Raw genomic sequence first — 22,885 nt, forward strand, 5'->3', positions numbered from 1 at the left:
CTCCTCTTTCAGATGATAATGTCAGTACCAGCAACATGCAACCAGGTGGAGATTATTTTCAGATAGGATTTTCTTAAACTTTCTATCCTGAAATAATTAGACTCATGAGAAGTCGCAAAGATACTAGAGAGAGGTTCATGTCCTTGTCACCCAGTTTCCCCCCATGGTAGCATCTTATACACCCCTCTTCTGTGGTTTTTCTTTCCATGGTTTCAGTTACTGTGGTCAACCACGGTCTCAAAATATTAAATGGAAAGTTCCAAAAGTCAACAATCCATAAATTTTATAATTTTTATAGAGCATTATACTTGTTCTATTTTATTATTGGTTATCATTATTAATCTCTTACCGTGCCTAATTTATAAATTAAGCTTTATCCATAGATACGAATATACAGGAAAAAGCATCGTGTACACAGGGTTCAGCACTATGCACGGTCAGGCACCCACTGGGGGTCTTGGAACGTGTCCTCCGTGGATAAAGGGGGTCCTCCTTGGATAAAGCAATGCACCAGGCTAAGGACTTTTGTCAAACGACTGGGTTTCACATGCACCATTATTTTAAGTGTACAGACTGCAGATGTCAAAGTAAAGCAAGCACTGGTGTAGAAATACTACCACTGCTGCAATAAAATCAATACGATGCCATTTTGACAGGCAGTTCAGAACATGCCTATGTTGCTGCATTACAAACAGTCCTCTGCCCACGGCGAGGGGATATTTGCAGCATCCTGCTCCATCCAATCTCCCATCCCGCAGGTAACGAGGTCTCACAGATCTGTGTTCTCACAAGAGTTCTACAAGAACGAGGGAGAAAGGGTTGGTGTTTCCTTTTCCGGAGGGGCAGTCGGAGCACACAGCAGTCCTTACTCCAGGCCCACACCCAGAGCCACAGGATTCCCACGTCTTCATGGGCCTCTCCAAGTGGAACTTGGTGCTAGCCTTGAAATGCGCCAGCTCCACTGAGCAATGCCACCATCTGGTGGTCAGACCGTGAACTAAAACATGAACTAAGCCGCTCTGCCTTTGCGGCCCTGAGTCACCTTTTACACCCACTCCAGCAGGCTCTGCTTAAGGTGCAGCACTTTGCAATAAAGACTGCTTTGAAAAGAGAACAGCCCCTCCACGGGAGATTAAATTCAGCTGCAAATTCTTTGAAGCCCCTCCCGTTGAGAGGTGAGTCTACTTTCCCATGCTGTGATCAGGCTGGCCTCTGGACTTGCTTTGAAACAGAATGCCCAGGCAGCAACGGGTGCTGTGCGAATTCCAAGCCTTGTCTCAGGAGGCCTCAGAGCTCCGCCTCTGTCCCTTGTCAACAAGCCCAGGCTGCCTCCTGCAGGGTGACACTGCACAGGGAACGAGACGGGGAGAGGCCCAGCTGTCTCAGCCATTTCTTCAGGGGCCCCAGACACGTGAATGGGGCCAGCAGGTCCCCCTGAACTGCCACCCAATGCAGCAGTGAGTGAGCCCAGGCAGCACCTGCTGAAGGCAACTCAAGTCTTAACCCACAGAAATCAAGAGAAATAGCAAACTGTTCGAAGCCACCAAGTTCCCAGGTGGCATAGAATATAGCAGTAAATAACTGATACACACTCTCAAAGTCATATTTAAGAAGTCTATACCCTGGAATGCAACTTTAAGACTCTTGATACGATGGCCTGGCTATGGCATACCTGGTGAAGTCACCACCTGCAACACCAGCATCCCATATGGGCTCCTTCTCGGTCTATGACTCTGCCTATATTTTTAAAAGATTTTTATTTATTTGAGAGGCAGGAGAGAGAGAGAGAGAGAGAGAGAGAGAGAGAGACAGAAAGAAAGGTCTTCCATCAGCTGGTTCACTCCCCCAAGTGGCTGCAATGGCCAGAGTTGGACCAATCTGAAACCAGGAGCCAGGAGCTTCTTCCAGATTTCCCATATGGGTGTAGGGGCCCAAGCACTTGGACCATCCTCCGCTGCTTTCGCAGGCCATTAGCAGGGAGCTGGATTGGAAGTAGAGCCATTAGGACTCAAACTGGCACCCATAAGGGATGCTGGTGCTACAGATGAAAGCTTAACCTAGTATACCACAGCGCTGGCCCCAATTAACAGTTTTTTAAAGACTGTTATTGTCAGGTGTCTGCTAAAGAAATGCGGCATCTAAAGCCCAGGGGCAAAAAAGTGTTATTTTCAGGGGCCAGTGCTGTGACATAGTGGGTGAAGCAGCCTCCTACAGTGCTGACATCCCATATGGCCACCAGTTTGAGACCCGGCTGCTCCACTTCCAATCCAGCTCTCTGCTATGGCCTGGGAAAGCAGTAGAAGATGGCCCAAGTCCTTGGGCCCCTGCACCTGTGTGAGAGACCTGGAAGAAGCTCCTGGCTCCTGGCTTCAGATCGGCGCAGCTCTGACCATTATGGCCATCATCTGGGGAGTGAACCAGCAGATGGAAGACCTCTGTCTGTCTCTCTCTCTCTCTCTCTCTCTCTCCCTCCCTCCCTCCCTCCCTCCCCCTCTCTCTCTGTGTAACTCTGACTTTTAAGTAAAATAAATAAATCTTTTTTTAAAAAAAAAGACTGTTATTGTCAGTATTACTATTTTAGATTGGGAGAGGGTGCAGTGCAGAGCATGCACTGGCAGCTCCACATGGCAATTCTACTGTTACACAAATTCTGAATGCTGCATACTCTGATTTTCCCATGTATTTTTACCCCACCACATGTTACCTATCATTCATTCATTCATCAAACACTACCTAAGCCTGTTGAAAGTAACAGCTACTGGAATAGGTGCTAAGTACTTCACACTGAATTAAATAGGATGCCTACCCTTGAGAAGGTCATGGCTATTGGAAAAGACACGTGTGCAAGTGCATCCTAACAATAAAGTAGTAAGTGTCAGATTCAAACAGAAGTGACTACCCCCTCTGAGGAAGAAGGGCAAGGACCTATGTTAGTCCCCACCCAATCAAGAAAAGATAAATCACTCCAAATGTCCTTAGAACAAAGGGAATTCAATCCAAGAAATCTGTCACACAGGCGAGAAGGCAAACACAAAAATAGCAGGGACAGGAATGAGAGCAGAGTCCTGGCAGATGCTCAGCCACTGCCAGAGACCCCGCGACAGTGATGGACAGGGACAGAAAGACCCTGGCATCTTCTTCCTCTCCCTCCAATCCCCTGCTGGTACCTGGCACTGGTCAAACCCAGCAGGAGCCTGGCAAAGGCAGCCTGTAGGGCCCAGTCCCTGGGGAGTGCAGCACAGCAGGGGAGGAGCAAAGAAGGGGGACGACAGGCATGGGATTTACCACAGGGCTGGCGTGGGCCAGAAAGGCTAGGCAATGGACGCAGAGGATGAGTCGCGCTTTGGAGAGATCATTCCAAACCATCCGCACATCTCTCTCTCACATTCCCATTGCCCTGTCCTCACCCTCAGAGTAGAATGAGCTTTCTTCCTGCAACTCTAGCTCTGCCAGGAAAGAATGGTCCAAGGCCATCACAACAGAGAGGACATGAGCCCTTCTCAAGGGAGAATCTCAACAAACATTTGGAATATGCAGCATGAAGCTGTGTGAGAAGGAGGAGAGAGTAATGGGCTTTGAGTCAAGATCTCAGCCAGCAGTGAAGCCTAAATAATAACACCAGGCTAAGAACTCCTCTGAGCCTCACACTCTAAGACAAGCTTATAAAGACAATCCCTATGTAGCCCCACGGGGTCCAGGAGACATTGTGGCTTGATGATGGACAGCAGCTACAGGGCTGTGGGCTCAAATCTAGCTCAGCCTCTTACTATCTGTGATCTGAAGCCAGCTGTTCTCTCTCACAGTCGTTGTTTCCTCATCTGTAAAATGGGATAACTGCTAATTTCCAAGGTTGTTGTAGGGATCAAGTTATGTAATCCCTTGAGGACCTAGGACAGGAGGCCCTCAGAGGGTGGTCCCTGAATCCGGAGCTTCTAAGGCAGGCCTAAACCCCAAACCCCAGCTCTCTGCATTTGAATAGCCCTCCAAGGAATCTGCCGCTAAAGTCTGAGAACCACCGATCTAGCTAAAATATAAAGGGCCCTTGAGAAATAGTAGCTGTTATTGTTATTTTTACAGTTTCAAGGAATAAGTTTAGAAAAGAGAAAGTTTGTCACATCATCAACTGCCACCGTCATCTGGGATGAGCTGGAATTTGAAGGACATTCAAGGCTTTAGTTTCTGGGATCAACTGCAATTCCATAGATGGCTTAGATCGGCCCCCACTGCCCACCTCGACTCAGGGGTACGCCTCCCAGGCCTCAGCCAAAACAGAACTGCCCAGGGCTGTTCATCATCCCACCAGCTCCAGGCCCCAGAGGAGTCTGGGAATATGTCCAAGGGCATGAGAGGAGAAGAGACAGATTTCTGAGATAGAGGGAGAAGGTGCAAAAGAAAGGAAGAAAGAAATATTCAGCCCTGAGAAGTGGACGTGAAAATCTGAGTAGAGAAAACCTCTACCCAGAGATTTGGGAGGTAAGAATGTTGAGAAAAGAGGAAGAAAATAAGAACAGGTAGCCTAAGAGATTCAAGAAAAAGCTCAGAGAGGTGATGAGGATGGCGTCGAAGAGCAGGGAGAAGCAGAAACCAAGACACAGTCTCGTAATATCTTGTGCTTTTGTTGCCCCTTTCCTGCTGATCATGCGCAGGAGGTCTTCACCTTCTTTGGGTAGCATCACGAGATCTATTCCTTAACAGGAATAGCCTGGTAGAAGCCAGGCTCAGGTGCACGCAGCGGCCACTAGATGGAGATGTTTTGCTAAACTGAGTGGGAGACACTTAAAAAATGGGGCTCTATTTCAGGACGCTTTGCACTCCCACTTTGGGCTTGCCCAGGGGAAACAGGGAGGGACGGCAGAGGGCTTGGATGCAAACAGCTGCTCACGGCACTGACAAAAACAACAATTGCAGCAGGCGGGTGAGCATGTAGCACCATGGCGCAGGAAGCACTGGGGCTCCTGTGAGGCAGAAAGAACTCACCACGGCTCTGTCTAGCACACAGGAAATGGTGAAGCCAAAGCCATCCCTTCAACTGCCCTGGCCAACAGCTTCTCGGGTCCACACCCCGGCCACTGTCTCACCACAAGATAAGCAAAGGAACAGGGTGGACTCAGTACCCTCACTAGAAATGTAACTGTGGGTCCGACGCTGTGGTATAGTGGGTAAAACCACCACCTGCAGTGCCAGCATCACATATGGGCGCCGGTTCAAGTCCCAGCTGCTCCACTTATGATCCAGCCCTCTGCTATGGCCTGGGAAAGCAGTAGAAGATGGCCCAGGTCCTTGGGCCTCTGAACCCACATGGTAGACCTGGAAGAAGCTCCTGACTTCTGGGTTCAGGTCAGCGCAACTCCAGCCATTGCAGTCATCTGGGGAGTGAACCAACGGAGGAAGGAAGACCTTTCTCTCTGCCTCTGCCTCTCTGTAACTCTGCCTTTCAAATAAATAAATAAATAAATCTTTAAGAAAAAAAAGATGTTAAAAGTAAACCAATTACACAATTAAACAGTTTATTCAAAAAGAAAAAAAGGAAATGTAATTGTGCCCCCATGTCACTGGAGTTCTTTTTCTCCTCTTAGCACAGGTGTGCATCTCTTTAGGTATCTCCGGCTATAGCTTTGTAGACACATGAACTTTTTCGTGAATATTTATTTGAGAATCAGAGTTACAGAGAGAGAGGAGAGACAGAGAGAGATCTTCCACGTGCTGGTTCACTCCCAAAATGGCTGCCATATATGGGACTGGGCCAGGCCAAAGCTAGGAGCCAGGGGCTCCTTCCAGGTCTTCCACATGGGTGCAGAGGCCCAAGCATTTGTGCCATCTTCTGCTACTTTCCCAGGCACATAAGCAGAGAGTTGGATTGGAAGTGGAGCAGCCAGGACTGGAATGGGTGCACATATGGGATGTTAGCACTGTGGGTTGTGGCTTTTGCTCACTGTGCCACAGCGCTGGCCCCATCTAAACTTAATTGAATGAAATAAGAATTGGCTTCTTAAAAATCTAGGCACCATCCACAAACAGCAGCAGGTACCAGAATACCCACAAGGGCTGGTTCAAACTCAACATCACCAGCATCCACCCTCGGGGTTTCACTTCTGCAAGTCCAGAATCAGGTCTGAGACCTGCATTCCTCTCAGGTTCCCGGCCAGTGCTTCCCTGGTTCAAGACCACATGCTGAGAGCCAGGGCTGGACAGCAATGACCTTCCCCTGAGTTCTCTCACTTTCAGTGTTCAGTCACCTTTGTCTCTCATCGGATTGGCAGTGGTGCTTCCCATCATCCCAATGACAAGCTGAATCAGCTGGGTGCTGCGCAAACTTTGGCCTCCCAGCCCCACCTGGAGATCCTGAGGGTCTGGAATGCCACTGTTAAGGGCCCTGTAACTAACCACTGCCGTCCTGCCAACCACTACGTGCCCAGCACCGTGCTCGGCAGTGACGACAGGTGCGCATCCTTTGGTGCTCCTGTATGTCACTTGCATTTCCTCTTTGCAGAGAGGCATCTGAGACTCAGAGGGGTGACACAACAGCCCCCAGCTGGCAGGCCCAAGGAAATGTGCACACACCCTCCCATGCTAATAATGACTGCCCCATTTCCTTCTAAAGAAAGGGGCCCTGGAGCCCAGCGAGGGCTCTCTGACGAATCTCTCAGGTGAGGGGGAACTGCTCTCTCCCAGCAGAAAACACCAACAAAAATCAACCAAAAGACAAAGTAAGCATTGCGGCTGGCTGTGGACTCTGGGCCATGTGGCTGTGAGGAGCAGGAAGGAGGACAAGCTTTGGAGGGAAGCTGAGCAGAGTTTAAAAGTAGCTTGGTTTCGGCCGGCGCCGCGGCTCACTAGGCTAATCCTCTGCCTAGCGGCACCGGCACACCGGGTTCTAGTCCCGGTCGGGGCGCCGGATTCTGTCCCGGTTGCCCCTCTTCCAGGCCAGCCCTCTGCTGTGGCCAGGGAGTGCAGTGGAGGATGGCCCAGGTGCTTGGGCCCTGCACCCCATGGGAGACCAGGAAAAGCACCTGGCTCCTGACTCCTGCCATCGGATCAGCGCGGTGCGCCGGCCGCGGCGGCCATTGGAGGGTGAACCAACAGCAAAAGGAAGACCTTTCTCTCTGTCTCTCTCTCTCACTGTCCACTCTGCCTGTCAAAAAAAAAAGTAGCTTGGTTTCACTACTGTTCTCCCAGCCTTTGGCAAGCTGCTTAATCTCCCCATATCTCAGCTGAATGACCTGTAAAAGAGGGAGCCATTTAGACCCTGGAGAGCATCAAGCGAGGTGTCTGTGAAAGCCTTTATTTAGCTCAGAAGATGTTGTTTTCATTTTTGATAAAATACATATATCGTGAAATTTACCATTTTTTATAACTCTTTTTTAAAATAAATATTTACTTTTATATTTGAAAGGCAGTTACAGAGACAAGGGAAGAGAGAGGAGAGAGAGATCGAGAGATCTTCCATCTACTGGTTCACTCCCCAAATGGTGCAATGGCCAAGGCTGAGCTAGGCTGAAGCCAGAAGCCTGGAACTCCACCTAGGTCTCCCACATGGGTACAAGGGCCCAAGTACTTAAGCCATCTTCTGCTGCTTTCCTAGGCCATTAGCAGGGAGCTAGATTGGATGTGGAGCTGCCAGGAAATGAACTGGCACCCATATGGGATGCCAGCATTGCAGGCAGCCTAACCCACTATACCACAACACCAGCCTCTGCCATAAAACATTTTTTTTTTTTTGACAGGCAGAGTGGACAGTGAGAGAGAGAGACAGAGAGAAATGTCTTCCTTTGCCGTTGGTTCACCCTCCAATGGCTGCTGCGGCCAGTGCACCGCGCTGATCTGAAGCCAGGAGCCAGGTGCTTCTCCTGGTCTCCCATGCGGGTGCAGGGCCCAAGTACTTGGGCCACCCTCCACTGCACTTCCGGGCCACAGCAGAGAGCTCTGCCATAAAACTTTTAAAAATAATTAGTGGGGGCCAGTGCCGTGGCTCAATAGGCTAATCCTACACCTGCGGCACCGGCACCCTGGGTTCTAGTCCCGGTCGGGGCGCCGGATTCTGTCCCAGTTGCCCCTCTTCCAGGCCAGCTCTCTGCTGTGGCCAGGGAGTGCAGTGGAGGATGGCCCAAGTGCTTGGGCCCTGCACCTGCATGGGAGACCAGGAGAAGCACCTGGCTCCTGGCTTCAGACCAGCATGGTGTGCTAGCCACAGCACGCTGGCCGCGGCGGCCATTGGAGGGTGAACCAATGGCAAAAGGAAGACCTTTTTCTCTGTCTCTCTCTCTCACTGTCCACTCTGCCTGTCAAAAATAAATAAATAAATAATTAGTGGGGCTGGTGCTATAGTGCAGTAGGCTAAGCCTACACCTGCAGTGCTGGTATTCCATATGGGTGCCGGCTCATGTGCCGGCTGCCCCTCTTCCAATCCAGCTCTCTGCGAATGAAGTGGTTGGGCCACTGCCCCTGCATGGGAGATCCAGAAGAAGCTCCTGGCTCCTGGCTTCAAATCAGCTCAGCTCTGGCTATTGTGGCCATCTGGGGAGTGAACCAGCAGACGGAAGACCTTTCTCTCTGACTCTCCCTCTCTCTGTCTGTAACTCTACCTCTCATATAAATAAATAAAATCTTCATAATAATTTATTTAAAAAAAAACTTTTATCTTGGCTCCCCAAACAGGGTGGTGATTTGTGCCGAGTGTCACAGCAGGGAGGACTGTAGGGCAGCCCCAGGCCTGTTCCCAGCTAACACATCTTCCCAGATCCATGCTCGTCGGAGAGCAGACGCCACAGCGGCAGCTGAGGTTAACAATGAGGTGGAAGGAGACAGAAATGAGTCTCTGTGTTTCGGGCATCAGCCTTAATCTCAAAACCAGAGGAATCTCTTTTTTAGGCAAATGCAGCTTGGGGTTTAAGACATTAAAAGAGGCCCCCAGCGACTACCCAGGCACTCTGGGAGCAGACAATGCTAAGAGCCATTAACAGCAGGTTACTAGACCAACCGCACCTGAACAGTTCAGGTACCCGGAGCTGGGTTCTTTTCTCTTTCAACCTGAAGAAGGAAGAAGCTGGGCGGTAAGAAAGTAAAACTTGCATACAAGGGAGTTTTGGGTGCAGAGACAAATGCTGGGTGTAGCTGGGCTTCCTGCCCTCAACAGCTTCAGAAAATGCCCCAGAGACCGTGCGAGGCAGGTGGCCCGGCCCCACCCTCAGGACCAAGGTCCAGAGGTGCAGCTCGCTTAGGGCCTCGTGGTGCCCTCAGGGATTCCTGCAGCAACACCGTCCAGGGCCCAGTTTCCTAGGGCCTGGAAGGTTTGTAGGCAGGGCCTGGGGAACAGCCTACAGCCTGGGAGCTAAGGATGGAAAGGTCCAGGAAGCTCCTGAAAGCCAAACTCTCCCCTGACCGTAGCCTCTGACTGGGGAGTGAGCAGCCCAGAAGGCTTCTCTGACAAGGAAGTGTAGATAGCAAGGTGGACACCTCTGGTGGAATCGCAGACCATCAGGGCAAGAAGGCACTGGGCAGCTCCTCCTAGGGTCACCTGATGCACAAAACAGAATGGGCAAAGCAGAACCTGGCACCCAACTCTCAGGCCCCTATGTTTCTCTCCCTCCCTAAAGTTGGGCAAAGATAGCTTCAGCCAGTTTGGGGCTCTCCCTAAAGGAGTGCACTGTGAATCGCGGCGGGGGGCAGGTTTTGTGAAGGTGGCAAGAGGGTGCTGCAGAGCAACAGGCGCCTGGAAGAAGTCTCAGTAAACTCTCCTGGGGATAAGGTGGGGAGCACGTGCCTTCCATCCAGGAGTGCTTCCAAGAGGAGGTGAGGTCTGAGCTGAGACTTTGTCAAGGGGCAGGACAAAGCCAGATGAGAAGAGTAAGAGGACTGCAGCCTGGGTAACAGCACCTGTGTGGCTGCAGGGACTTGAAAACAATTGCTGGTTACCACCAAGGTGTGGGTCAGCGAATGGCAGGAGCCTTGGCAGGGCAGACCTGTTGAGGAACATTCAAGAACATGTTGAGACTGAATGCTGGCAGCAGGCAGGGGAGGAAGGAGTCTGAGATGAATTGTGGGTTCCTGAGTGTCTGAGTTGGTGGTGGAGTTGGGGGGACACCAGGAAAGGTGGCAATAAGATGAGCTCAACTTCACACACAGGAAGACTTGGGAGCAGGCGCCACCATTTGGGAACAGCTGCAGGCCCCCTGGATGCCAGGGAAGATGGCAGAACCAGAGACCTGCATTTCCTTCCTTCCTACCTGTGCTGTTATCTCTGTAGCTGATTTCTTCTCTTATCTGCATTTACCCTAATGCATGTCGAGTGTGTGTGCTCATTCCTGGGAGCTTCTGGCTTGCATAGGCATGGGAGAGGTCCCAGAAGCAGCAGAGTCTGGAAGGCAAAGACAACCCACACGCTGATGGCAATGGGAGTTGGCCAGAAATCCAGGACCAGCAAGAGGAGGTATCGGGAGCCGCTGAGGGATGCTCAGCTTGACTGTAAGGGTGCTACCTTGGATGGGCAGGAAGTGAAGGAAATGCCACCAAATGCCACAGACTCCAAAGAAGAGATCAATGCGGACAGTAAGGCAGAGAAGGATCCAAACCCCAGAGAATGAGAGCCACGCTTCCCTGGGCCAAAGCTCCCAGCACCGGGGATATCCAAGGATGCTCCTCCCAAGCTGGGTCCAGCTGGCTTCTGCATCCTGTGTCTGAGCTCACAAGAGCTACCGTGATGTCAGTGCATCTGCAGGGCAATGCCCCCTCAAGATGCATTTGCATGTCTTCTTGCAAATAACGGTGTCCTGTTTGGCGCTGTCCTCCGGAGGAAAGGAAGGAATGAAGGTAAGAACAAGCCTAATTAGATTTCACGCCACTGTGCAAGTCTCATGGCCTGCACCATGCAGTCTCATCAGAAACAGAAGCACCCTTCCAAGTCAACAGGACTCCACCCCCACTCACAGACAAGGCCTTCCAACCACTCAGGCAACCGAATCCTACCAAACGCTACACGGCCTTCTTTTCAGAACTCTGGGGCCTCTGATGAGGCCTCCCTCCTTGGCCTGGCCTTGGCATGACCCTGATTCAGTTGAGCAGTTGGCCCGGAAATGCCAAGCTGCTCATGTCCAAGTTCCAGATGCCTCTGCATTGCTGAGGATCAGGGAAGACGGTGCAGGTCTGGGCACTTGGGAAGGGAGGGACACACACACACACACACACACACACACAGATGCACGCACACACAGCTGGGGATGGCGGGCCCAGCTAGACAGGGCTGTAGGGTGGGGCTTTCTCTCTGTTTGCAGATGTTATTAATCACCCAGGTCACACAGAAGCTTGTGCCTTGACAGCCACAAAAGCCACCCAATAGCCAGGCCAGAGCTTTGATTTTCAGGATCTCCATTCATTATCATGGCTCAGTCTTGCAGATGGGATCAGTAATCCCCATTTTGCAGCTCAATGTTGCCCCAAGCCAGGCCAGCAGGAAGTCACTGGCTGGGATGTTCAAATGAGTGCTGATGCCCCTTCCACTTCTCTCTGCCTCCCTGACCAAGCCGGGTCTCAACATGAGTTCTATCTGGAAGGCAGTAGGAAACTGGCTTCCAATTTTCAAGTTCTAGACCGTCCTTCTTCTTTATGCTTACACAAAAGCACTTTTCCCTAACATAAAATTCTCTGAGGGCTCAAGAGATCTGGCAATTCAATAGAACAATCCTTGAGAGACGATTGTGAACAAACATAAGCTCCCCTAGGACAGGGCATTCTGTGCTTTGTTCACTGCTGGACACAGAGACATGGAGTGGGCACCCAGTGACAGCAGGTGGAATAAATGCTTTGCCAGCTTACAGATCCTTGCAAAGTGTTCACGGTCTCCTGCTGAAACGCCTTCTTAAAAATAAGGGCAGATATCAAGTGCTCTTGAGTAGAGCAAAGTGGCTAAATACACCCAGCACAGCCCAGACACATGCAGTCCTCCATCCTCGGGAAAGGAGGCTCCACTCAACACACAAACGCCATCTGCCTGATATCCGGTGTCCGGCCAGAAGGCACCACCTGCATCCTGGTAAGGGCATCACAACTCCCCATACTCATCTATAAATCACCTCGCTGGAGGCTCTTGAGCAGCTGTGGAGCATGGCAGACCTTTCTACTACTTCTCGTGGCAGAAAGAGTCCTCCCACCCTGCCGGGACCACCAGCCCTCGAGGAACACAGATGGTCTAGCTCCCACCACAGGCACAAAGGCCGTGACCTCTGCCCAACCTCTAGCTACTTTCCCTACCCAGATCCTCGCTCTGTGCCCTGATCACCCTGCTCTTCCTTCGCCCCAGGAATAAGCCCTGTGTGTTCCTCCAGCTACTGGGAAAGCTCTCTCCACATACATTGCTTCTTCAAGGAAGCCTTCCCTTACACACCACCTGCTCCCAAGGTCAGACCCTCCTGCTCTACCAACAGTCTCTTGGTATCCTGTATCTTTCCTCTTTTGCATTTACTTCCATTGTAATGACACCATCTCACCCTGATGTTTGCTTAATTAACACCTGTCCAAGAGCAGAAACTGTACCTGCTTCTGCTTATTACTATACCCCAATGCCTTGCACAGCATTTGGCACGTGAAGGACTATGTAAAACCTGCTTCCATAGATTCTGCTAAGTTCACGCTCCAGTAACTCTACCCCTGGGCACAGACCCAACAGAAATGTGTACACATGTTCTCCAAAAGACTCACACAAACATGTTCATGGCCACATGATTTATAATAGCCAAAATATGGAAACAACCCCTACGGAAGAATGAATTGAAAAACAGTGATATACTGACTTAATGGAACACTAGACAACAGTGCAAATAGAGTAGGAGTACTTGCTACACCATGGATGGATTTCACAAACATACCACTGAGCAAAATCACTTAGACATGAAAGAAATCATACCATACCATTCCAATTACATGAAACTATGGTCAGAGAGGTCAAAATGTAAAGACCTTTGGCTGGCGCCGCAGCTCACTAGGCTAATCCTCCGCCTTGCGGCGCTGGCACACCGGGTTCTAGTCCCGGTCGGGGCGCCGGATTCTGTCCCGGTTGCCCCTCTTCCAGGCCAGCTCTCTGCTGTGGCCAGGGAGTGCAGTGGAGGATGGTCCAAGTGCTTGGGCCCTGCACCCCATGGGAGACCAGGAGAAGTACCTGGCTCCTGAAAATAAATAAATTAATTAATTTAAAAAAATGTAAAGAACTTTGGAGGCGGGGGAGTCACTGGAAGGGCAGAGACTGCTCCTAGGGAGCAGGTTTGGAGATGTGTTCACTATGAAAATTCATTCAGTCGTTCTCAAAGCACTGCTGCGTGTGTAAGACCTCAGAGTCCCAGCAGGGTTTGGGCTGCTGTAACAAAACAATGGAAAACTTCTGCTCACAGTTCTGGAGGCTGGGAAGTCCCAGAGGGAGCAAGCCTGCAGTGAGGACACGGACAGCGCCTCCTGGCTGCAGGAGGGGCGAACACCACCCACAGCTTCTTTTCAGAGGACACTGGTCCCAGCCACCTCTTAACACCATCGCCACGAGGGACAGGCTTCAACACACGCATCTGGGGCTCAGGCCATCGCATTCAGTAAAAAAATATTATGAGGGAGAAGGAGACAGAGCGCAAGCGAGAAGAGAGGACAACTCTTCCATCAGATGGTGACAGATCTTGACAGGCCAAGAGGGGGCTTAAGGGGTGCAGAAGCACAGCCCCCAACACTGCAAGCACACAGGTCTGCTCCTCTGTTCCCAGCCCCTTGCTTTCCTCCTCTCCCCTCCCTCTTTCTCTTTCTTTTAGAGGTGGGTAAATGCTTAGACTTGCTCTTCCAAGCAATACCAGACAGAAACGGGACTACTGTTCAACAACCTGGTCTAAAAATCCTGGAATTCAGTCCAAGCAGAGTGTTTTGTATGTAAAGGTCATGGTAGAGAATTAAGCAGGTGACTAAGAATGTGACTTGGGAAGGCCAACTTTGTATTTCTTTACATTTTGTAAAAACTGCACTATGACTGTCTCGCTCTAAGTTTCTTCCCAAGCCCTCAAGTTGCACAGATGTGACTCTGTAATCTTAAATGCATGTTGTTGTTGTTTTTGACAGAGTTAGTGAGAGAGAGAGAGAGAGAGAGAGAGAGAGAGAGAGAGAGAGAAAGGTCTTCCTTCCATTGGTTCACCCCCAAATGGCCGCTATGGCCAGAACTATGCCAATCTGAAGCCAGGAGCCAGGTGCTTCCTCCTGGTCTCCCATGTGAGTGCAGGCACCCAAGCATTTGGGCCATCCTCCACTGCCCTCCCGGGCCACAGCAGAGAGCTGGACTGGAAGAGGAGCAACTGGGACTAGAACCCGGCACCCATATGGGATGCCGGCATCGCAGGTGGAGGATTAACCAACTGAGCCACAGTGCTGGCCCCAAATGCATGTTTCAATCAGCCATCCATATGCATGAATTTCACATCCTTGGATTCAACCAACCAGAGATCAATAGCATGTACTCTCTTTTAAAGATTTATTTATTTATTAGAAAGGCAGAGTTACAGAGAGCCAGAGGCAGAGAGAGCAAGAGAGGTCTTCCATCTGCTGGCTCACTCCCCAGATGGCCATAATGGCCGGAGCAGCACCAATCTGAAGCCAGAAGCCAGGAGATTCTTCTGGGTCTCCAATGTGGGTACAGGGGCCCAAGCACTTTAGCCATCTTCCACTGCTTTCCCAGGCCATAACAGAGAGCTGGATCGGAAGTGGAGTAACCAGGACTTGAACCAGTGCCCCTATTGGATGCTGGTACCCCAGGCAGTGGCTTTACCCACTACGCCACAGCGCCAGCCCCAAAAGTATATACTTTTTTTTTCTTTTTCTTTTTCTTTTTCTTTAAGATTTTATTTATTTATTTGAAAGTCAGAGTTACACAGAGAGAGAAGGAGAGGCAGAGAGAGAGAGAGAGAGGCCCTCCATCCACTGGTTCACTCCCCAGATGGCCGCAACGGCCGGATCTGCACCGACTAGAAGCCAGGAGCCAGGAGCTTCCTCCAGGTCTCCCACGTGGGTGCAGGGCCCAAGGACTTGGGTCATCTTCCACTGCTTTCCTAGGCCACAGCAGAGAGCTGGATCGGAAGTGGAGCATTCGGGACTTAAACCGGCACCCATGTGGGATGCCAGCAGTACAAACAGTGGCCTTACCCGCTACGCCACAGCGCTGGCCCCCAAAAGTATATACTTTTAAAGTCACATCTTTGGAATTGGAGTTGTGGCACAGCTGCTACCCTGTGGACATTGAAGGGCTGCTGTATTTAAGATTCACTGCCAAAATATTGCATCCCATCCTCCACATGTCTGAAAGCGCGACTGTTTCAGGCAAAGGCATTTGTGCTCTTCAAGGCACACAGGTCGACACCTGCTAGGGTTGCATTTGCCCACTTCCCCCTTTGCCGTCAGGAGGCAGGGTGGGGAACAGCATTGCCCTGTAACCTCAGCCTGCAGTTAAATTCCAAAGCCTTTTACCCTGTGTGGTAAGCTCACCAATCTAGCTATGAAGGTAGAAATCCTGGGCAAATTCCCTAATTCCTCTTAAGGTACACTTTAACTGGCAATTTTGATTGACTTCCGCACCTATGCAAATGGGGCAGTGTTCTAAGTTCTGTGGGTGGGAACAGGTGCTTTATTAGAAGGCATAGAACCTCATGATGACAGCAAACTGATGGGGCAAACAGGCACTCTCATACTCCAGAGGGCTATTTGTATCCAAATAAAAATGAATATTGTTTTCTCCCAGCAACGCTACTTACAGAAATGTATCCTCCATGTATATGCAAAGATGTGAGTGCAAGCATGCTCAATGCAGCACTGGCAGCAGAGTAAATGATTAGAAACAACCTAAGGGGCTGGCTTCATGGCTTACTGGGTTAATCCTCCACCTGTGGCGCCAGCATCCCCTATGGGTGCCGGGTTCTAGTCCTGGCTGCTCCTCTTCCAGTCCAGCTCTCTGCTGTGGCCCGGGAAGGCAGTGGAGGATGGCACAAGTGCTTGGGCGCCTGCACCCACATGGGAGACCAGGAGGAGGCACCTGGCTCCTGGCTTTGAATCAGCATAGTTCCGGCTGTGGCGGCCATTTGGGGAGTGAACCAACGGAAAAGGAAGACCTTTCTCTCTGTCTCTCTCTCTCACTGTCTGTAACTCTACCTGTCAAATAAATAAATAAAATCTTTAAAAAAAAAAAAAAGAAAGAAAGAACCTAAAGTGACAGGGGACTGGGCAGATCAATCATGGCAATTCATACAGGGGAATACAATTCAACCCAGACACACACACAAGGTGATGTTATGTGTGCTGGCTGGCAAAACTCCCTGCAGACACTTTATTGATATAACCTTAAGGTGACAGCAACAACTACCCACAATGTCTTTCTTTCATATAAAAAAGAAACACAGACACATGTTTATATATGAGGGCATTTCAAGGAGTTCGCCTAAAATGGACCTAGGAGGGAAGTTAATATTTTGGTGTAAAAAAACTTTTTTTTTTACATCCAAGCATTGTTTTTCCATACATCAAATTTTCCATGAAGTTTTTCAAGGTCCTTCATAAGTGAAGAAAATAACCAGGAAGAGACTTGAGAAACTGACTCAGGGACCCGATTCTAAAAGTGCAAAAGCAGCCACCATGAAGATGAAAATTATTCATCTTAGTGGGCTAGGATCTAGGTATGATTATTAAGGAGCCTCCTGAAGTAAGAATATGTAGGAATTTTAGCCGGCGCCGCGGCTCACTAGGCTAATCCTCCACCTTGCAGTGCCGGCACACCGGGTTCTAGTCCCGGTCGGGGCACCGGATTCTGTCCTGGTTGCCCCTCTTCCAGGCCAGCTCTCTGCTGTGGCCAGGGAGTGCAGTGGAGGATGGCCCAAGTGCTTGGGCCCTGCACCCCATGGGAGACCAGGAAAAGCACCTGGCTCCTGCCTTCGGATCAGTGCAGTGCGCTGGCTGCAGCGCGCCGGCCGCGGCCGCCATTGGAGGGTGAACCAACGGCAAAAAGGAAGACCTTTCTCTCTGTCTCTCTCTCTCTCACTATCCACTCTGCCTGTAAAAAAAAAAAAAAAAAAAAAAAAAGAATATGTAGGAATTTTTATATTGCATCTAAGCTGAATTTCCACAATCTGACTAATGCGATAAAACACGCTCACCCACAGAATTTAGTAAGGTAGGTGACAACATGAAATTGACCAAGATGCAAATCCACTTTCAAAGGGGAAAAAGAGACTGAGCAGAGGGAATCTTTCCCTATGACACTGACAGTTTTAATATCAAAGCCTTATCTGAATGTGAATGACATGAAAGTCACAAATGGCTATCCACCCCCTCCCCCGGCCACGTCTTGAGCTCCTGTCTACACCGACATGAGCATATTTGAGGACCTGGTTTCCTTGTCCCCATTCCTCCTCCACGTCTCTTTCTCCTGCAGTCTCACCATCCTTTGGCTCAGCATCTCTGACACGTGCATCCCCATCCAAGGAGCCCACATCAGCTTCCCAGGGATACCGAGACGACTCTGTATCTGTGATGTCCTAAAACCCAAATTAACTGCCAAGATACTGTTAAATGGGCACACTTCTGCCAAGCTTGTCCCAAAGCTGAGTAATTCCAGGCAGAATATGGACCACTGTGAACAACCAAAACCACCTCCTCAGCCAGTGGCAGTGTTCATTCTGTTTTTACAAAACAGGAGAAGGAACACATCTAGTGAGTGCGGCTGAACAGACACTGCCCGGTCTACTGAGAAGACACGGAAAAGCATGATGAAGCACTACACCGAAGCTGCGGTCAGCACCTGTGAGGCCGTTCTCTTGAGAGGCTAGCCAGATCTCCGGGGATTGAACGTGTCCATTCCCTAGCCTTAGAGGCAAAGCAAGAGTGAACATCGCTCAGCAAAGAGCTCCTGGGCATTCCGCAAAGTCACAGGCATCGGAACACCAAAGGCAGCCAAAAAGTGCCTCATCACGCAAGTGAGGGAAGTATGTGGCCAGAGCGAAGTCAGTATCTCGAGCTAAACAGAAACCGCAGACAACATCCCCAGGGACCGTGCAAGGGGCTGTACCCTTGACTGGCCACGACCTCATTCAAAGCACAAAAGACCAAGGCACTAGCCCTGCACGAGCGATCCTATTTGTAGCAACCACAAATCGTCTTTGCCTCCTCTGTGCATCAGAGATGATTTATCCAGAGGCAGCATTCACAGAAAGACCCCTGGTACAGCACATGAACAATCCTCTCAGCCATACACCTGGCTCTGTACTTGGTGGTCTGCCACACAAGACCTGCTCAACCCTGTACATTTCCAGGAAGGGGCAAGTGATGGAGGTCACTGATTCTCCCCTAGGAAAACCGTCAGAGGTGGGGACAGGGATGGATGGAAGTGAGATACTATGAGCCAGCTCCAGAGACAAAGAGGGAAAGAGGTCCCAAGAACAACTTCAGGTAACAAAGAATACCTCTTTCCCAAGGGAAAGCAAAAGTCTGTCACAGATGCAGGTGTGGCTTCACAGCCTTGCAAGCTTCTCTATTGCTGCTCCGTGCAAAGACAAAGACAGGAGGGGGTAACAGACTGTTGAGAGATTTAGATTTAGTTTGGGTCCAGCAGGGATGCTGGAGCCCGTCGGAATAGATTCCAAAGGAAAATATCAATTAGAACAAAAGGAGGTTTTCTGAGCTTGGTGAATAGGTCTGCTAACACAGGTGCCTGAGACTCACTGTTACTGGCTCCAGACCAGATCCACTGCCTAGGAAAGTTTGCTGCATGTGTTACGGGGAACCAGGCAGAGGACTGAGGCCAAGGGCTCAGCACACTTGGTTTCCAGCAAGATCCTTAAGACTCAGACTCAGAAAACCAAATTCTCACCCTGACAGTGTCTCAGAGTTCTGAGCCAAGAAAACGAGCAAGGCTTCCTGTAGAAGCAAGGACTGTCTCTGTGTATCAGTGATTCCATCTGGCCCAGAGGGCTCCTGGCCCCCAGGGTGGAAAAACTGGAGTTTGGGAAAGAAGGAATTTAGGGAATGATTTCAGAAGCTACCAAAGAATGAACCTCAACAGACATGGACAAGCAGTGAACTGAATGTGCCCATGAAAACCTGATTTTGCTTCTTTCAGAGTCAGGATTAATAAATAAGTCAAATTAGGGGCTGGCACTGTGGCATAGCAGGTTAAGTGTCTACCTGTGGTGTCAGCATCCCATGTGTGCGCCAGTTCAAGTCCTGGCTGCTCTACTTCCCATTCAGCTCCCTGCTGATGGCCTGGGAAAGCAATAGAAGATGGCCCCAGTCCTTGGGCCCCTGCACCCATGTGGGAGACTCGGAAGAAGCTCCTGGCTCCTGGCTTCCGACTGGTGCAGCCATCTAGGGAGTGAATCCATGGATAGAAGGCCTCTCTCTCTCTGCAACCATGCCTCTCAAGTAAATTAGAAAACAAATCAACCAAGAAAATAAACAAACAATAAATAAATGGCTAAATATATAAACAGGTAAAATTAGCTATACCTAATAGAGAAAGGGAAAGTGCCCTCCCAATTCTTGAAAGAAGTGCGAGAACCGACTATAGAAGAGATGCCTGTCTTCACAAGAAACCATTCCCGTAGAAGAGAGCAAAGAGGAATCGGGAAGGAATGATGACTAACAGCAGGTTAGGGGAAGAAAGTCAACAGTAATTACCTGAGAGGCTGAGAGACATGGGTAGAGAGAAAGAGAGCGAGGCAGAGGGGAAACTCCCATGGTCCAGCCCCAGTCACTGTGGGCATCTGGGTAGTGAACCAGTATATGAAAGCTCTCTCCCTCTCTCTGTAACTTTGCCTTTCAAATAAATAAATAAATGCAAATAAATTTTTAAAATAAAAGGGTCAGTAAGCCAAAACTGCAATATAGACCTGGAAGGCTGCTGTGTGTAAGAAACACCCTGGAGAAAAGACAGGAAAGGAGGGAGGAGAATGTTAGAATGAGAGAGAACGCAGATGACAACTTGGGTCAACGTGGCCACTACTTGCCATACATGGGCATCAGAAGCCAAAGCTGTGAAGACTGAGGAATGGGCTCCACAAACATGCACACACGTGGAAGACTCACGTTCCAGCAAGACCCAGAGGTGCCTAACACCAAGTGCAAAAGGTGAGAATTCCACAAGGCCAAATACATATGCAAATCCTGCGAGGAGGGTACACGCTGCAAAAAAGGCTCACATTTGGCAAATTAAGCAGAAGAGAACACTGCTAACTGTAAGACAAAGAGAAATTCCTGCAGAAGCCCGAACTCTGATGTGGACAAAGAATACAAGCACTTGCCTTTTAAAGCTGTTCTGCTGCAGGAATTTCTATTTTCACCATAACACAATGAGAAATTCTAAGGTGACCTAGTCTAGAAATGAAACAGGGGAGAGTGGAGAAGATACTGTAATTTCTAATAGAAAGAGCTGTTGAAAAATTAATTTTAGAAAGATCTATTTATTTTATTTGAAAGGCAGAGTTACAGAGGGAGAGGAAGAGGGAGAAAGGTGTGTGTGTGTGTGTGTGAGAGAGAGAGAGAGAGAGAGAGAGGTCTTCCACTTGCTGGTTCACTCCTCAGATGGTCGCAAAGGCCAGGGCTGAGCCAGGCTGAAGCCAGTGGCCAGGAGCTTTGTTTGAGTCTCCTATGCAGGTGGCAGGGGCCCAAAAACATGGACCATCTTCCAATACCTTTCTCAGGCCATTAGCAGAGAGCTAGATAGGAAGCGGAGCAGCTGAGAAACACACCAATGCCTATGTGTGATGCAAGCCTTGCAGGTGGAGGCTTTACCCACTACCCCACAATGCTGGACCCCTTAAAAATTACTTTAAGAATCAAGATGAAGGTGGCAGCTCAAGTTAAAAAAGGATGGAACTGTAACTAAAACAGGTTTATTCATTAGCTAAAAAGACTGGGTGCCTGGATTTTTCAGAACGATATGGGAGGTGGCAGAGGAATGCAAGGTGAGACAATACGAACGAGGAGAGACAAGGTGGACTGATCACTGCTGTTCTAACAGGAATTCCAACCAGTTTCAGCCTTTCCACTCACCCATCTCAACCCTCCATTGTTTCCCAAGGAATCAAAGGAGTTGTCCTCTTCCTGCCTTCTCTCCAGGAATCAAGTAAGGGAATTGGTAGTTTCTTTTGAGTTTAAGTTTGGTTTTTGTTTGAATTAGAGGGCAGATTGGTGGGGGGCAGGCAAGAGGAAACAAGGAAAGAGCCTGGTTACCTCCCACCTGGGGAAATAATAAACCCCACCCCCATGGTCAGCCTCATGCAGAGTAGCTGAAGATGACTTTTCATACCTCCAACTCACCTTGGTCACTGAATGAAACGCTGGAGATACTTAAAGAAGCATTCAACACCAACCACGTAAATTACTCCTGACATACTGGTTTCTAACTGGGGCAGTGGGAGGCATGCCATGGGTCCCACATGCTGGCACTTCGAGCATGAATGTAGGGTGGTAGGAACAAAGCCGAAAGACACCTCCTCTGACCCTTTTTCATCCACCTGTTTCCTGGCCTGCCGCCTTTGATGCACAACTTCTCCCTTGTATACTTGTTGAATTGGGAAACAGGGAGAAAAAAGGGGAAGCAGCCATCTGAGGAAGAGTGACAGAGGGCACTCCATCCTACCACACTGGGTTGTCAACAGGAGGCCACAGAGCGTGACCCAGGGGCTGGCTACGGGCGGGCACTCTGCCCATTTTACAGAGGTAGCTCCTGGCAGTGAAAAGCTTGTGCAAAGCCATGGTCAGAAGCAGAGCTCCACCCTGTCAGAACCCAGAGTTGGCACAAGGCTGCCTCCCTCTCCCAGACTAGAGAAGGGATTCCCCAGGACAAGTGCTGTGGTCACTTACGCCTGAGGACCTGTTCAGAGCAGAGGTGTTTTCTGGAGTTGGACAACCAGAGCAAAGGGTGGGGTCTGGGAGGCAGTCCCAAGCCAGGACTAAATGAAGTTACATGTTCTTAAATTGTTGCATGTTCTTAAATCTTTGACACGGGGCTCTGCCTCAGTACTGCTACTCAAATGCATCCGCTGGTGAAGGCAAGCCCCAGGAAACCACATCTGATGTGTTGTAGGCAACAAGCCATTATCCTCCTCCATCCGGGGAACTGTATCTCCCCCAGGCAACAGGCAGGGCTGACAGCCAGCTCAGACACACACCTGGGATAAGCCTTAGAAAGGACTTTAATGTTCCCCAGAGAAGGCAGCCAGGACAGCATCCATGGAGCATACCAGTCTACTACTGAGGATGGGCATGGTGCTCTCTGGGCGGGGAACAGGCCGGTATTCTCTGAAGTCAGGGAGGATGGCTGGGAATCAGCCCTGGAGCTTCTAGAACACCGCACCCAGCTTTCAGGTTTGCTTCACGTGCATAGCAGCTGTGCTGAGCCTGGGAGACAGAAGGATGATCGCAGCTTCTATTCTCCTGCACTCTGAGTCTAGCAGAGGTAGACTCTAATCCAACTGTCAAGTGGGAGGCTGTGAGTTGACAACTGCTTCAAAGGAAAGGGGGTGCAAGTAAGGGGGTGCAAGCCTCAGCTGGCATCAAGCAGTTGGTAGGATCTGAATGAAATGTGGGCCATTACTAGGTGAGGGGAGAGGCAGGAGGAACAGACAACAGGGGACCTGGCTCCAGCAAGAGAAGGTAGAGACACCTCCTAGCAGAAAGGAGCTTTAACAACAAACGTTGTTCTATAGACCACAGAGACAGGCAGATTCAGGACAAGGCCACTAACTGCCCTCTCCTCAAGACACTTTCTCTGTCTGAATTTCTCACGCACTTACTGAATGCTTGGAAAGGTCACTGCTGTGGTTGTCACTGCACGGCAGTAATGGTGAACACCCAGTATTGTTCGTGCTTGCGTGCCACGCTGGGTGCTGGG

General features: G+C 49.9%; 1 protein-coding gene across 4 annotated transcripts in view; it reads right to left on the reverse strand.

The window, feature by feature from the left end:
• RBM20 (RNA binding motif protein 20) overlaps positions 1–22,885 on the reverse strand; it is a 218,731-nt gene that overhangs the window by 108,037 nt on the left and 87,809 nt on the right. The gene's annotated exons all lie outside the window — the stretch shown is intronic.

This window comes from Oryctolagus cuniculus, chromosome 15, assembly GCF_051225735.1.
Source record: "Oryctolagus cuniculus isolate XC-2025 breed Fujian yellow rabbit chromosome 15, ASM5122573v1, whole genome shotgun sequence".
In the NCBI taxonomy this organism is placed as follows: Eukaryota; Metazoa; Chordata; class Mammalia; order Lagomorpha; family Leporidae; genus Oryctolagus; species Oryctolagus cuniculus.